This window comes from Loxodonta africana, chromosome 8 (genome assembly GCF_030014295.1).
Source record: "Loxodonta africana isolate mLoxAfr1 chromosome 8, mLoxAfr1.hap2, whole genome shotgun sequence".
In the NCBI taxonomy this organism is placed as follows: Eukaryota; Metazoa; Chordata; class Mammalia; order Proboscidea; family Elephantidae; genus Loxodonta; species Loxodonta africana.
Genome location: NC_087349.1, coordinates 24,451,695 through 24,464,574, shown reverse-complemented (window position 1 = coordinate 24,464,574; position 12,880 = coordinate 24,451,695). Strand labels below are relative to the sequence as shown.

Here is a 12,880-nt window from a genome sequence, read left to right as displayed (position 1 = left end):
GCCTACCAATCTCAGGCTCGCCAGCCTATGAGGCTACATGAATCAGGACAATCCTCTTTCTTAACCCACAGACTTGGGACATACAGACTTTAAAAACTGAGTGAGCCATTTCCTTGATATAAATCTCTCTCTCTCTCTTTCTATACACTTTAATGGTTTTGCTTCTCTGGAGAACCCAGCCTAAGACAGCCTGGTACTGGTACAACAACAGACACATTGACCTATGGAACGGGATCGAGAAACCAGATGTAAATACATCCACCTGCAATCACCTGAACAAAGGCCCAAAGTCCATTAAATGGGGAAAGGACAATCTTTTTTAACAAATGGTTTTGGCAAAACTGAATGTCCATCTGTAAAAAAAATGACACAGGACCCATACTCACACCATACACAAAAACTAATTCAAAATGGATCAAAGACCTACATACCAAAAGCCAAAAACTATAAAGACCATGGAAGAAAAAAATAGGGTCAACACCAGAGGCCCTAATACAAGACAGAAGTAGGATACAAACTATAACTAACAATACACAAATACCAGAAGATAAGCTAGATAACTGGGATCTTATAAACATTAAACAAGCTCGTCAAAAGACTTCACCAAAAGAATAAAAAGAGAACCTACAGACTGGAAAACCATTTTTGGCTATCGCATATTCGACAAAGGTCTAATCTCTAAAATCTACAGGAAAATCCAACACCTTTACAACAAAAAGACATGTGTCCCAGGGTTAGCAACACAAAACATTGTATGTGTTATTTGCTTAATGGGAAACTGATTTGCCCTGTAATCCTTCACCTAAAGCACAATTAAAAAAAAAGAAATTAGGGGAAATCTTGGAAAATAGATCCATGTGACTGAAAATAAATGTGTGGACCCTATCCACTCTCAATTCTGTGTAGGTACAGGTATGTATGTGTATAGTGTGTGTGTGTGTATATACTGTTCGGGAAGCAATCTGAATATCTCTACCATACACACATGGTCTCCCAAAGTGGCAGAATAAACAATGACATTTACTATTTGAGTTTAGAAGAGCCAGCTAAGACCTTCCTCTACTTTTCAAAATCTTCTCTGTCCACACACTGTGTTCTGACACCTTTTTCACAGATGGCACGGCTTTTATTTCTGCTCTCGGACATCAGGATTAAAATGCAAAAACATACTGACTTGGGTTCAGGTAGTAATATAAAATAGTCTATACTAATATTAAAGGTATAATATAAGGGATAGGGGGTCTCACAAGTATTTAGCAAAAACTATATGATGAATGGAGTCCTTGGATGGTGCAAACAGTTAATGTGCTCAGCTGCTAACCAAAAGGTTGGAGGTTTGGATTTACTCAGAAAAATCAGCCCTTGAAAACCTATGGGGCCCAGTTCTACTTTGACACATCGGGCCACCATGAGTTGGAATCAATTCAATAGGTATGTTAACATTCTTTTTTTTTATGTGTGTGTGTGGTCTCATAATCTGTGTTCTCTATTTCTCCCAAGCTTAAAAGTCAATAACAGCCACAAAAAAAAGTTATAAAGTGAGGGAATTCTATACAACATTAAAGATTAAACTGAATGGCAGGTATAAAAAAATTAACTGAATGGTTTAACCATTTTAAAATGAAATCTGTTTATTACATAAAGGAGAGACTTAAAAATGTTTTAATATCATTTTAGCGTCAACTTTATGAAACAACTAAGTAAAAAACTTATTCATTATATTTTCCCCTATCAAACTCCTGACTATTTTTGACTCCCGTTCTTCTGAGATTTTATCCCATCATCAAAGCACAGCTTAGATCAGAAGAATGTATTTACACCGGTACAACTGTAGACTTCCCAAGACTTTATATTTGAAAGAACTGTTTTTAAGTAACTTACAGTTTTTAAAACTAATGTTCACATTTTCAATTCAACAAGTCTGTGGATTAGTTTGTTTTTTGGTTTGTTTGTTGGCTTTGTAGTAGAGGTAGGAACTAAAAGCAAAACACACAACTTTTTTTTTAATTGTGCTTTACGCGAAAGCTTACAAATCAAGTTAGTCTCTCATACAAAAACTTATATGCACTTTGCTATGTACTCCTAGTTGCTCTCCCCCTAACGAGGCAGCACACTCCTTCCCTCCTCACTATATTCCCCGTGTCATTTCGGCCAGCCTCTGTCCACCTGTGCCTTCTCATCTCCCTCCAGACAGGAGTTGCCCACATAGTCTCATGTGTCCACTTGAGCCAAGAAGCTCACTCCTCACCAGTATCATTTTCACCTTTATAGTCCAATACCTATCTGAAGAGCTTTTGGGAATGGTTCCAGTCTTGGGCTAACAGAGGGTCCAGGGACCATGACCTCCGGGGTCCCTCTAGTCTCAGTCAGACCATGAGGTCTGGTCTTTTTACGAGAATTTGAGGTCTGCATCCCACTGTTTTCCTGCTCTGTCAGAGATTCTCTGTTGTGTTCCCTGCCAGGGCAGTTATCAGTTGTACTGGGTACCATCTAGTTCTTCTGTTATTTAGTTCTAGGTCTCAGGCTGATGAAGTCTTTGGTTTATGTGGCTCTTTCTGTCTTTTGGACTCATACTTACCTTGTTCTTTGGTGTTCTTCATTCTCCTTTGCTCCAGCTGGGTTAAGACCAATTGATGCATCTTAGATAGTCACTTACTAGTATTTAAGACCCCAGGTGCCACTCACCAAAGTGGGATGCAGAATGTTTTCTTAATACATTTTGTTATGCTAATTGATCTAAATGTCCCCTGAAACCATGGTCCCCAGACCCCCGTTCCTGTTACCCTGGCTTTCGAAGAGTTTGGTTGTATTCAGGAAACTGCTTTTGGTTTAGTCCAGTAAAATACACTACTTTTACAGAAGACTATATATTATATTATAGAAGACAATTTTCAAATTTCAGGTTTGCCTTTTTCAGCAATGCCTTCGTTTTGTTAACAAAAGTGATCTCCTGTATGTTTCTATCAAGTCCATTTATAACACATTCAAAACAGAGGAATGATAATTTTTTACAAGTTCAGTTGAGGGGGATAAGGTAGGCATCATGTGGAGTTAATAGTAGCACTGCCCCATAATATGAGATTTAAATTCCTTATCTCATTTACACTTTCTCTCCATGGCACCTCCCCAACACAGCAGGATCTCATTCATAATTTGGATTTTCAAATCAGAAAGTTTTAGTCAATGCAAAATAGTCCAAAGACCAAAGAACTTGTTAAAGTTATAACAATAGGCAGGTTTTTATCAAAGGACTGAACAAATTAAATAGAAGGCACATTTTAACTATAAAGCTCTTTCAAAACATAGTAACTTTTTTGTGTATGCATGGAACCCAAACTTTGTTTTTTGTTGTTAAAAATGCCGAACCCTCAGAAAATCCTTATTTGTCATCCTTCCCTTTGGTCTTTCTGTACAGCATCTCATAAACTGGTCAGACTCCAAATTCTCATAAAAAGACCAGACTTAACGGTTTGACTGAGACTAGAAGGACCCCGGTGGCCATGGCCCCCAGACCTTCTGTTGGCCCAGGACAGGAACCATTCCTGAAGCCAACTCTTCAGGCATGTTTTGGACTGGACAATGGGTTGGAGAGGGATGCTGGTGAGGAGTGAGCTTCTTGGATCAGGTGAACGCTTGAGACTATGTTGGTATCTCCTGCCTGGAGGGGAGATGAGAGGGTAGATGGGGTTAGAAGCTGGGAAAATGGATATGAAAAGAGAGATTGGAGGGAGCGAGTGGGCTGTATCACTAGGGGGAGAGTAATTGGGAGTATGTAGCAAGGTGTATATAAGTTTTTGTGTGAGAGACTGACTTGATTTATAAACTTTCACTTAAAGCACAATAAAAATTATTTAAAAAAAAACTGGTCAGAATCGTGTTCTCTCTTTTTCATTTCTCGTCTTGGTAAAAGGATGCAAGGGCTCTCTTCTCATCAGTACTATAGATCTGGTTCTCTTTTCACAGTTGCACAGTCTCCATTCGATGAGGCCTGCTACCAATCATTAAGTAACCTGAGCATTCAAATGATGCCATTTCTTCACTTGTCAAGCCAATTTCACCTCTTCGTGGGATATGTTTTCCAGTTTTCACACAGTTAGCCATAGCTGCACTTTCGCTAGGTAACAGGGCACGGCCGTAGTTCAAAGGTTTATCATTTTGAAAGGCAAGTGTTTTTGCAGCCTCTGGTCCAGTTAAATCTGAGGGTTCCTCAGGCTTTGATCCATCCTTCCAGGGATTCTCCAGAAACTCTTCTTGGGAATCTTCAGGGCTTGAATCATTGCTCTCTTTTCTACTCTTTTCTTGTACTTCTTCTATCTTCATTTCTTTTTCTCCTTTTCCTTGGCTTTCTTTGCCCTCCTTTTGTATCTAGACTTCTTTGTGTTTTTCTGAAGTAGAAGCTGAAGTAGTGTTTTCCTCTGGCTCTTCATTCTCTATGGGTGTATGTTCATCAGAGAGGGGTTCAGGGATCTTTGGAAAAAGTGCCCACACTTCAGGAACTCCCAATTCTCCAACTTCTCTCTCTCACTTAATCTCATCTGCCACAGAGTCTCCTCGCCCTCTTTGGGAGGCTGGGCCACAGCTTGGCGCCCCCGTAGGGGTGCAAGTAGCCGTGGTAATATGCGGACGAGGAAGCAGATGCAAAGCGAATGCCCCGGGATCCACAAAGATGCGAAACGAATGCCCCGGGTCGAGAAGGCCACTCTCGAGACCGAGACCCCTACCGGGAGCGGTAGGGTTGGTTTCTGTAGCTTTGGCTGTGACTCCCCACCTGATGGCTGAGGCCATTCTGGTTCCCGGATCGAGAGCAAGAGTGTGAGAGTGGTGGCCTCGCGGGGAGTGGGTGGCTTTAGTGGGCTGGGGCCACCTTGACAGTCTGCAAAGCTTCCCCCCAGAGCCCGAAGCCTCCCCCTCAGGTGAAAAAAGCAAGCCAGACACATGAGCCATTGCTGCCACTGGACTCCCGAAGCCGTGGGACGAGGCGCTCTTGCCAGCCTGGGAAGATCTCAGTTGACTTCTGTTAACGTTCTTTATCTCCTTTAAGGCTTAAAATAACCCCGTGAGTTACTTAGCATTATCTGATTTTTGCTCTGAAGGTATTAAGACAGAGAAGTTAAATAAGTTTCCTGAGATCACAATAATTAGTGGAACACAAAATCAGAACCGTGTCTACTTGACGATAATGGCCATGAACTTTATACTCTTGCTCCATTGAGCATGGATAGAAAATCTGGAATAGCTTTTGGAGGGAGAAGAGGGAAGATTGCAGAATTAAAGGCAAGCTTGGCATGCTTCACAATTTTAAATTCACTGAAACTTCGAGTACACATTCTAGGGAAATGTGGGCATGTGTTTTACTGAGAGAGAACGCTTATAAACTAATTCTTTGCTGAGATTTTGAAGGAACTTGTTACACAGGAAGAGCTGGTTTCCAACATATTTGACGTTTTTCAAAAATTTTCTAAAGGGTCTAGTACATGCATTTGAATACTCTTGGTGCTCAGTATTTCATTTGATATTTTTCAGCACCAAGTCTCAAAACACACACGTACCGCACACACAGAGATGTTTGCACATATTATTTTAAGAATTTAGTTATGTTTATATACATTTATAAAAATTATGTACATACATGTATTATATGTACATTTCTACCCTTTAAAACCCTTTAGACAGTAAAAATAGATGTCGTGACATGTTTGTCCACTAGTCTATCTCTGATCTTATAGACCAAATTATACCCTTTTGCTCCATGTTTTCATATCCACTTCTATTTTTGCTCTGTGAAACTCATCGCGCTTGTCATCACTTGTTTAACATCTATTCTTCTGTAAGAATGTCATTTCCATGAAAGCAAGGTCATGACTGTCTTGTTCACTGTCGTATTATCAGCCTCTAACAGAATGAGTGGTATACAATAAAGCTTAAGGAACACATTTTCTTGAAATCCTACTGCATTTTAAACCAAAAATCACTGTAATCCATCATCATTACTTTTTATGCTAGCTCAACTGATAATTTAATTATGTCTTGCATATTTGATAAAAGCAAAGATTATAACATGATCTGACTTGCAAATGACATCTGGAAGTAGAGTCATTCGCTTCTTCCATTTCTGGAAACTGTATCAAAAGATTTCACCAAAATGTATCAAAATATTAATTTTACCTTTTACTTCTTAACCTAGAGATACCCTGTTTAACCTAATATACTCAGAAAAAGTGGAAAAAGTCTAAATGTTGTTAATTTCAGAATAGCTTTGGTAATACAATATTTTGATAAAATGGTCAAAACTTGGAGTTGCAGATTTAGATTTAGTTCATTCAATTTCTGGAAAATATTCACCATAAAATATAACGGGAAAAACCAGTCCTCATTGTCAAACTAATCAAATTGGAATTACTCCCTTAAAAAAAAAACAAAAAACAAAAAACTTCATTTTTTAATACAAATGAGTATGTTAATATGTTTCCTTGTGACAACCATCTTACTTTTGAATTCTAAGATGAATTGATGGGTAAGGGTCAGATTTCTTTTGTGTATATTTCTGCCTAGATGAAGTAAAGCTCCGTTGCTTTTAGTATTTCTTACCAATATTCCTTTTGTTTTTCATTCACTGTATTTTCCCTCAGGAGAAATGCATGTTTAGAAAGGAGAAGCTGAATGACACCCCAACTGTAGTGTTTTCTCAGAAAGATTAATTTTATAAAAGAAAACATAGGCTTGGAGATCTAAAGATTAATTATATTAAAATTGATATAACTTTTTACTCCTTGGAAACTTTTCTTATGACCAGTTTGCGAACTTGTAGGTTAAGTGATGGAGTCCTTGGGTGGTGAGATGGTTAAGTACTTGACAACTAGCCAAAGGTTGGCAGTTTGAACCCACTCAAATGCCCATTAGAAGACAGGTCTAGTGATCTGCTCCCCAAAGGTTACATCTTTGAAAACCTTATGGAGAGGCTGGTTCTACTATGCACACATGGGGTCAGAATTGACTAGGTGGCAACTAACAACAACAGGTTAAGCAATTCTTAAGTGAATGAGATGAGAATAGAATTCAGCCCTAACCTCAAACAAAGTTCAAGAAACTGACCGTTCTGCTCTGTGATGTCTTAGAAGGAAATGAATGGGTATCTGTCATGGATTGAATTGTGCCCCCACAAAATATGTGTTGACTTGGTTAGGCCATAATTCCCAGTGTTATGTGATTGCTCTCCATTTTGTAATAGATGTAATCTTTTTACCAACAAAATCTTTTTATGTGTTGTAAATCCTAATCTCTGCCTATGGTAAATGAGGCAAGATTAGATTATGTTTAAGAGGATTAGGGTGGGTTTTAATACCTTTACCCAGGTCACATCCCCGATCCAATGTAAAGGGAGTTTCCCTGGGGTGTGGCCTGTACTACCTTTTATCTTACAAGAGATGAAAGGAAAAGGCAGTGAGCAGAGAGTTGGGAACCTCATACCACCAAGAAAAAAGCACCAGGAACAAAGCGCTTCCTTTGGACCTGGGGATCCCACGCAGAGAAGCTCCTACACCAGGGGAAGATTGATGACAAGGACCTTCCTCCAGAGCCAACAGAGAAAGCCTTCCACTGGAGCTGATGCCCTGAGTTTGGAATTTTAGCCTATTGGACTGTGATAGAATAAACTTTGTTGAAGCCATCCACTTGTGATATTTCTGTTATAGCAGCACTAGATGACCAAGACGGTATCTTCAGAAACATTTGGGACAAAAAATTAGCTATTTTCTTTCTTTGTTTTGGTTGTTTGTTCATTCTTTCTTTCTTGTTGTTGGTCTTCTTGTTCTCTTTCTTCTTCTTCTGCATCTTCATCTCCTTGTTCTTCTTAATTCTTCTTCCAAAGTGGGGGAAGGATCATTGTGACAGGAGAATTAAAAAGTGAAAATCTGACGGCACAGTCTTTCTTAGATGCATTTATTTTGGGAAATAGCATCCGATTTTGAATCTCTTAAAATCATCCATTCCTATGCACAAGTCCTATGCACATCGATAATTACTGGTGATTGGAATGAGAACATTGGAAACAAAGAAGGGTTGGTAGTTGGAAAATATGGCTTTGGGGATAGAAACAACACTGGAGACGGCTTGATAGAATTTTGCAAGACCAACGACTTCTTCTTTGCAAATAACTTTTTTCAACAACATAAACAGAGACAATACATGTGGACCTCACCAGATGGAATACACAGGAATCAAATCAACTACATCTGTGGAAAGAGGCAATGAAAAGGTTCAGTATCATCAGTCAGAAAAAGGCCAGGGGTCAACTGTGGAACAGACCATCAGTCCCTCACATGCAAGTTCAAGTTGAAGCTGAAGAAAATCAGAGCAAGTCCATGTGAGCCAAAGTACAACATTTAGTATATCCCACCTGAATTTGGAGACCATCTCAAGAAGAGTTTTGACACACTGAGCACTAATGACTGAACCCCAGACAAGTTGTGGAATGACATCAAGGACATCATACATGAAGAAAGCAAAAGGTTATTAAAAAGACAGGAAAGAAAGAGAAGACCAAAATGGATGTCTCTGAAACTTGCTATTGAACATAAAGTAGCTAAAGAAAAGGAAGAAGTGATGTAGTAAAAGAGCTGAAGGCAAGATTTCAAAGGGTAGTACAAGAAAACAAAGTATTGTAATGAATTGTGCAAAGGCCTAAAAAGTTAGAAAACATAAAAGGAAGAACACACTCAGCATTTCTCAAGCTGAAAGAACTGAATTAAAAATTGAAGCCTCAAGTTGCAATATTGAAGGATTCTATGGGGGAAAATATTGAACGACACAGGAAGCATCAGAAGAAGATGCAAGGAATACACAGAGTCACTCTATCAGAAGGAATTGGTCAATGTTCAACCATTTCAGGAGGCAGTGTTTGATCAAGAACCAATGGTACTGAAGGAAGAAGTGCAAGCTACACTGGAGGCACTGGCGAAAAACAAGGCTCCAGGAATTGAGGGAATATCAGTTGAAATGTTTCAACAAATGAACACAGTGCTGGAGGTGCTCACTCGTTAAGAAATGTGGAAGACAGCTTCCTGGCCAACTGACTGGAAAAGATCCATATTTGTGCCCATTCCAAAGAAAGATGATCCAACAGAATGCAGAAATTGTCAAACAATATCATTAATATCACACACAAGTAAAATTTTGCTGAAGATCATCCAAAAGCAGCTGCAGCAGTACATTCAGAAGGAACTGCCAGAAGTTCAAGCCAGATTCAGAAGAGGACATGGAACAAGGGATATCATTGCCAATATCAGATGGATTTTGGCTGAAAGCAGAGAATCCCAGAAATATGTTTACCTGTGTTTTACTGACTATGCATAGGCATTTAACTGTGTGGATCATGACAAATTATGGATAACACTGGGAAGGATTATAATTCCAGAACACTTAAGTGTGCTCACGAGGAACTTATACACAGACCAAGAGGAAGTTGTTCAAACAGAACAAGGGAATGCTGCATGATTTAAAGTCAGGAAATCTGTACGCTGAGCAAATAGTCTGAGAAGCTGGACTATATGAAGAAGAATAGGGCATCAGGATTGGAGGAAGACTTATTAACACCCCAGTTATACAGTTGACAGAACCTTGCTTGCTGAAAGTGAAGAGGACTTGAAGCACTTACTGACGAAGATCAAAGACTTCAGTATGGATTATACCTTAACATAAAGAAAACAAAAATCTCACAATTGGACCAATAAGCAACATCATGACAAATGGAGAAAAGATTGAAATTGTCAAGGATTTTGTTTTACTTGGATCCACAATAAACGTCCATGGAAGCAGCAGTCAGGAAATCAAAGGACGTGTTGCATTGGGCAAATCTGCTGCAAAAGACTTCCTTAAAGTGTTGAAAAGCAAAGATGTCACTTTGAAGATAAGGTGTGCCTGACCCAAGCCAAGGTATTTTCGGTTGCCTCATGCGCATGCAACAGCTGGACAATGAATAAGGAAGACTGAAAACGAGCTGATGCCCTTGAATTATGGTGTTGGTGAAGAATATTGAATATACCGTGGGCTGCAGAAGAATGAACAAATCTGTCTTGGAAGAAGTACAATCAGAATGCTCCTTAGAAGCAAGGATGGCAAAACTTCATGTCACGTACTTTGGACATGTTATCAGAAGGGACCAGTCCCTGGAGAAGAACATCATGCTTGTTAAAGTAGAGGATCAGCAAAAAGAAGAAGACCCCCAATGAGATGGATTGACACAGTAGACTGCAACAATAGGCTCAAGCACAACAACGATTGTGAGGATGATGCAAGTCTGGGCAGTGTTTCAACCTGTTGTACGTGGGGTCGCTATGAGTCGGAACCAACTTGAAGGCACCTAACAACAACACTGGTAGTGTAGTGGTTAAGTGCTACAGCTGCTAACCAAAGGGTCGGCAGTTCAAATCCACCAGGCACTCCTTGGCAACCCTGTGGGGCAGCTCTACTCTGTCCTATAGGCTTGCTATGAGTCAGAATCAACTCGATGGCAGTGGGTTTGGTTTTGGAAACCCTGGTGGCATAGTGGCAAAGTGCTACAGCCGCTAACCAAGTCAGCAGTTTGAATCTGCCAGGTGCTCCTTGGAAGCTCTATGGGGCAGTTCTACTCTGTCCTAAAGCGTGGCTATGAGTCGAAATCGACTCGACGGCAGTGGGTTTGGGTTTTTTTGGTGAACAGCAACAACAACATGCAGAACTCATTGTATATTTCCAGGGCTGTGCATAGCTTGGACTGAAGATCATTGACCTAAAAAAGCAAGCAATTACTTAGTCGAAGTGAAATGTGAGTCCTAGTCTTCTCTCACTTGTACGTTAAAACAGAATTTGGTTCTAAAAGTAGCTAGTTATCATTTTGGAGAGATTAACTTTGAGGAATGGTGGGTAAACCTTGAGAGAATGAACAGAGATGGTAGTCAGAGAAAGGTGACTCATGGTAATTATACTCTCAGGCATTGATGATTAGAAATGTCAGGAGGTACAGGCTGAAAAAGGAAGGCTTAATTGGAAGCTGTGGTAGAAACTTAGATGTCGTCACAGATGTTCTGAACCAGAAAATGTTGTGCCATAATCTATTGTACACTATATGTGTCACACCAGGCCCCAAACTTTCCATTCACACAATGCCCAACAAAGGTCCTCTTCTTTACATTTTCATCGTAACCTAAAAAATTTTTTTAAAAGACTACAGAAAATACAACTAACAAAAATTATAAGTGCAATATATTAACTGTCTGTATTAATTCTAAAAATTAATTTTCATCAACTCTACTCCTAAAATTGAATGACTTCATTATTTTATTCATTTTATTTTTTATGGCTCATAGTATTATTTCCAGGGTTGATCGGTCTCCTACAGTTATAGAGTACCTACACTGTGTTACATGCAGGTTATTACGCTTGAGACTGTTTGGCTTCTAACACCAAGCACTGGGAAAAAAAAAAAAAAGGAGACAGCAAAGAATACCCTCATATTTCTCAGTATGCGCCTGGACTGAGATGGCTGTCGAAGCCTGCATATTACCCAAAACCTTAACTTTTGCAGAAGCAACAAGTAGAGCTACTATTCACATGTCATTTCTCAGTCATACCACATAATCTTCCATTCCGGATCTTTTTTCCAGAGTTACTTCTTCTCTTAATCGCATGCAAACAAAAAAACCAACAAGTAACAGGAATTTTGTTGCTTCCGTTTCTATGTTTTTGACACTGGTGTGGTTTTGATAAATGTGTCATTGGAAAGACAGACTGGTGCACTCATGAAAGCTCATGTTTATGCCCATGGGATCTGTGACATAGCCTGGCATTCTTATTTTCCTTATAAACGGTACAAGCAATGTCTTTCAGTTTCAGGGCTTGCAAGCAGCTGGACAGAAAGCTAACAGAAGAGTCCATTACAACATGATCCTCAGTTTCACTTATTCCAAAAAAAAGGTAAGCAGGGTAACGGATTAGGAAAACAGTCTGTAATCAGAGCAGTGGCCCTGGAAAGACCCTGTCATGAAAACTTTAGTGTTGATCCTGCAAACCTCTGTTCCTCTGATTAGGCAATTCCCTCTATTCCTTCCCTTCTGTCTGCCAGGACGTTCAGCTGCAAAATGCTTTTTAATTTTCTAAACTCATAAAATGTTGTTTTAAGGAACAGAAAGGCAGACTGGATTATTTTATTTAGCTATCTATGATGATGCAATCAGAAAAAAGATGAGGGATTTATATATTATATCATAAAGATCCTAAAGGCAGCAGATGTCCTTTAGATGGGCAAAAGGGCATAGACCTCCTACTGAGTCTTGAAAGCCCTAGGTACACACCTTTGCTTCTCACCACGCATGGATCATGGCCATTACTTACACTGCGTTAGCAACATAGCGGAAAGACAAACTGGGGCTGCGTTTTCACCAAGTCAATTGTTGCTGAATATCATAAAGTAACTGTAGTGCCTCAGTTTCCACATCTGTGTAGTGGGGATAAGAATTCTTTCCATTACCCTCACAAGTTTGTTTTGTTTTGATGATAAGACGTGGTAGTGTTTTGAAAAATTTTAAGTCCTACGTTGATATAATGATATTATCTAACTCATATAAACCTTGACTTTGGTTTTCAATTCAGATTTTGCTATCCTATTGTTAAATATGGAAACGATGGTGGCTTAGTGGTTAAGAGGTACAGCTGCTAAGCAAAAGGTCAACAATTTGAATCCACCAGGCACTCCTTGGGAATTGTATGGGGCAATCCTACTCTGTCCTGTAGGGTCCTTATGAGTCAAAATCGACTGAATGGCAACAGGTTTATTGTTATATATGGTCAACCTGTATTTATTGTAACCCCATCAACCAGTTGCCATCGAGTTGATTCCGACTCATAA

At 39.4% G+C, this 12,880-nt stretch overlaps 1 pseudogene; it reads right to left on the bottom strand.

Moving 5' to 3' along the window:
* Positions 1-3,424: 3,424 nt before the first annotated feature.
* LOC100662178 (NF-kappa-B-activating protein-like) lies at positions 3,425-5,319 on the bottom strand (annotated as a pseudogene).
* Positions 5,320-12,880: the final 7,561 nt, after the last annotated feature.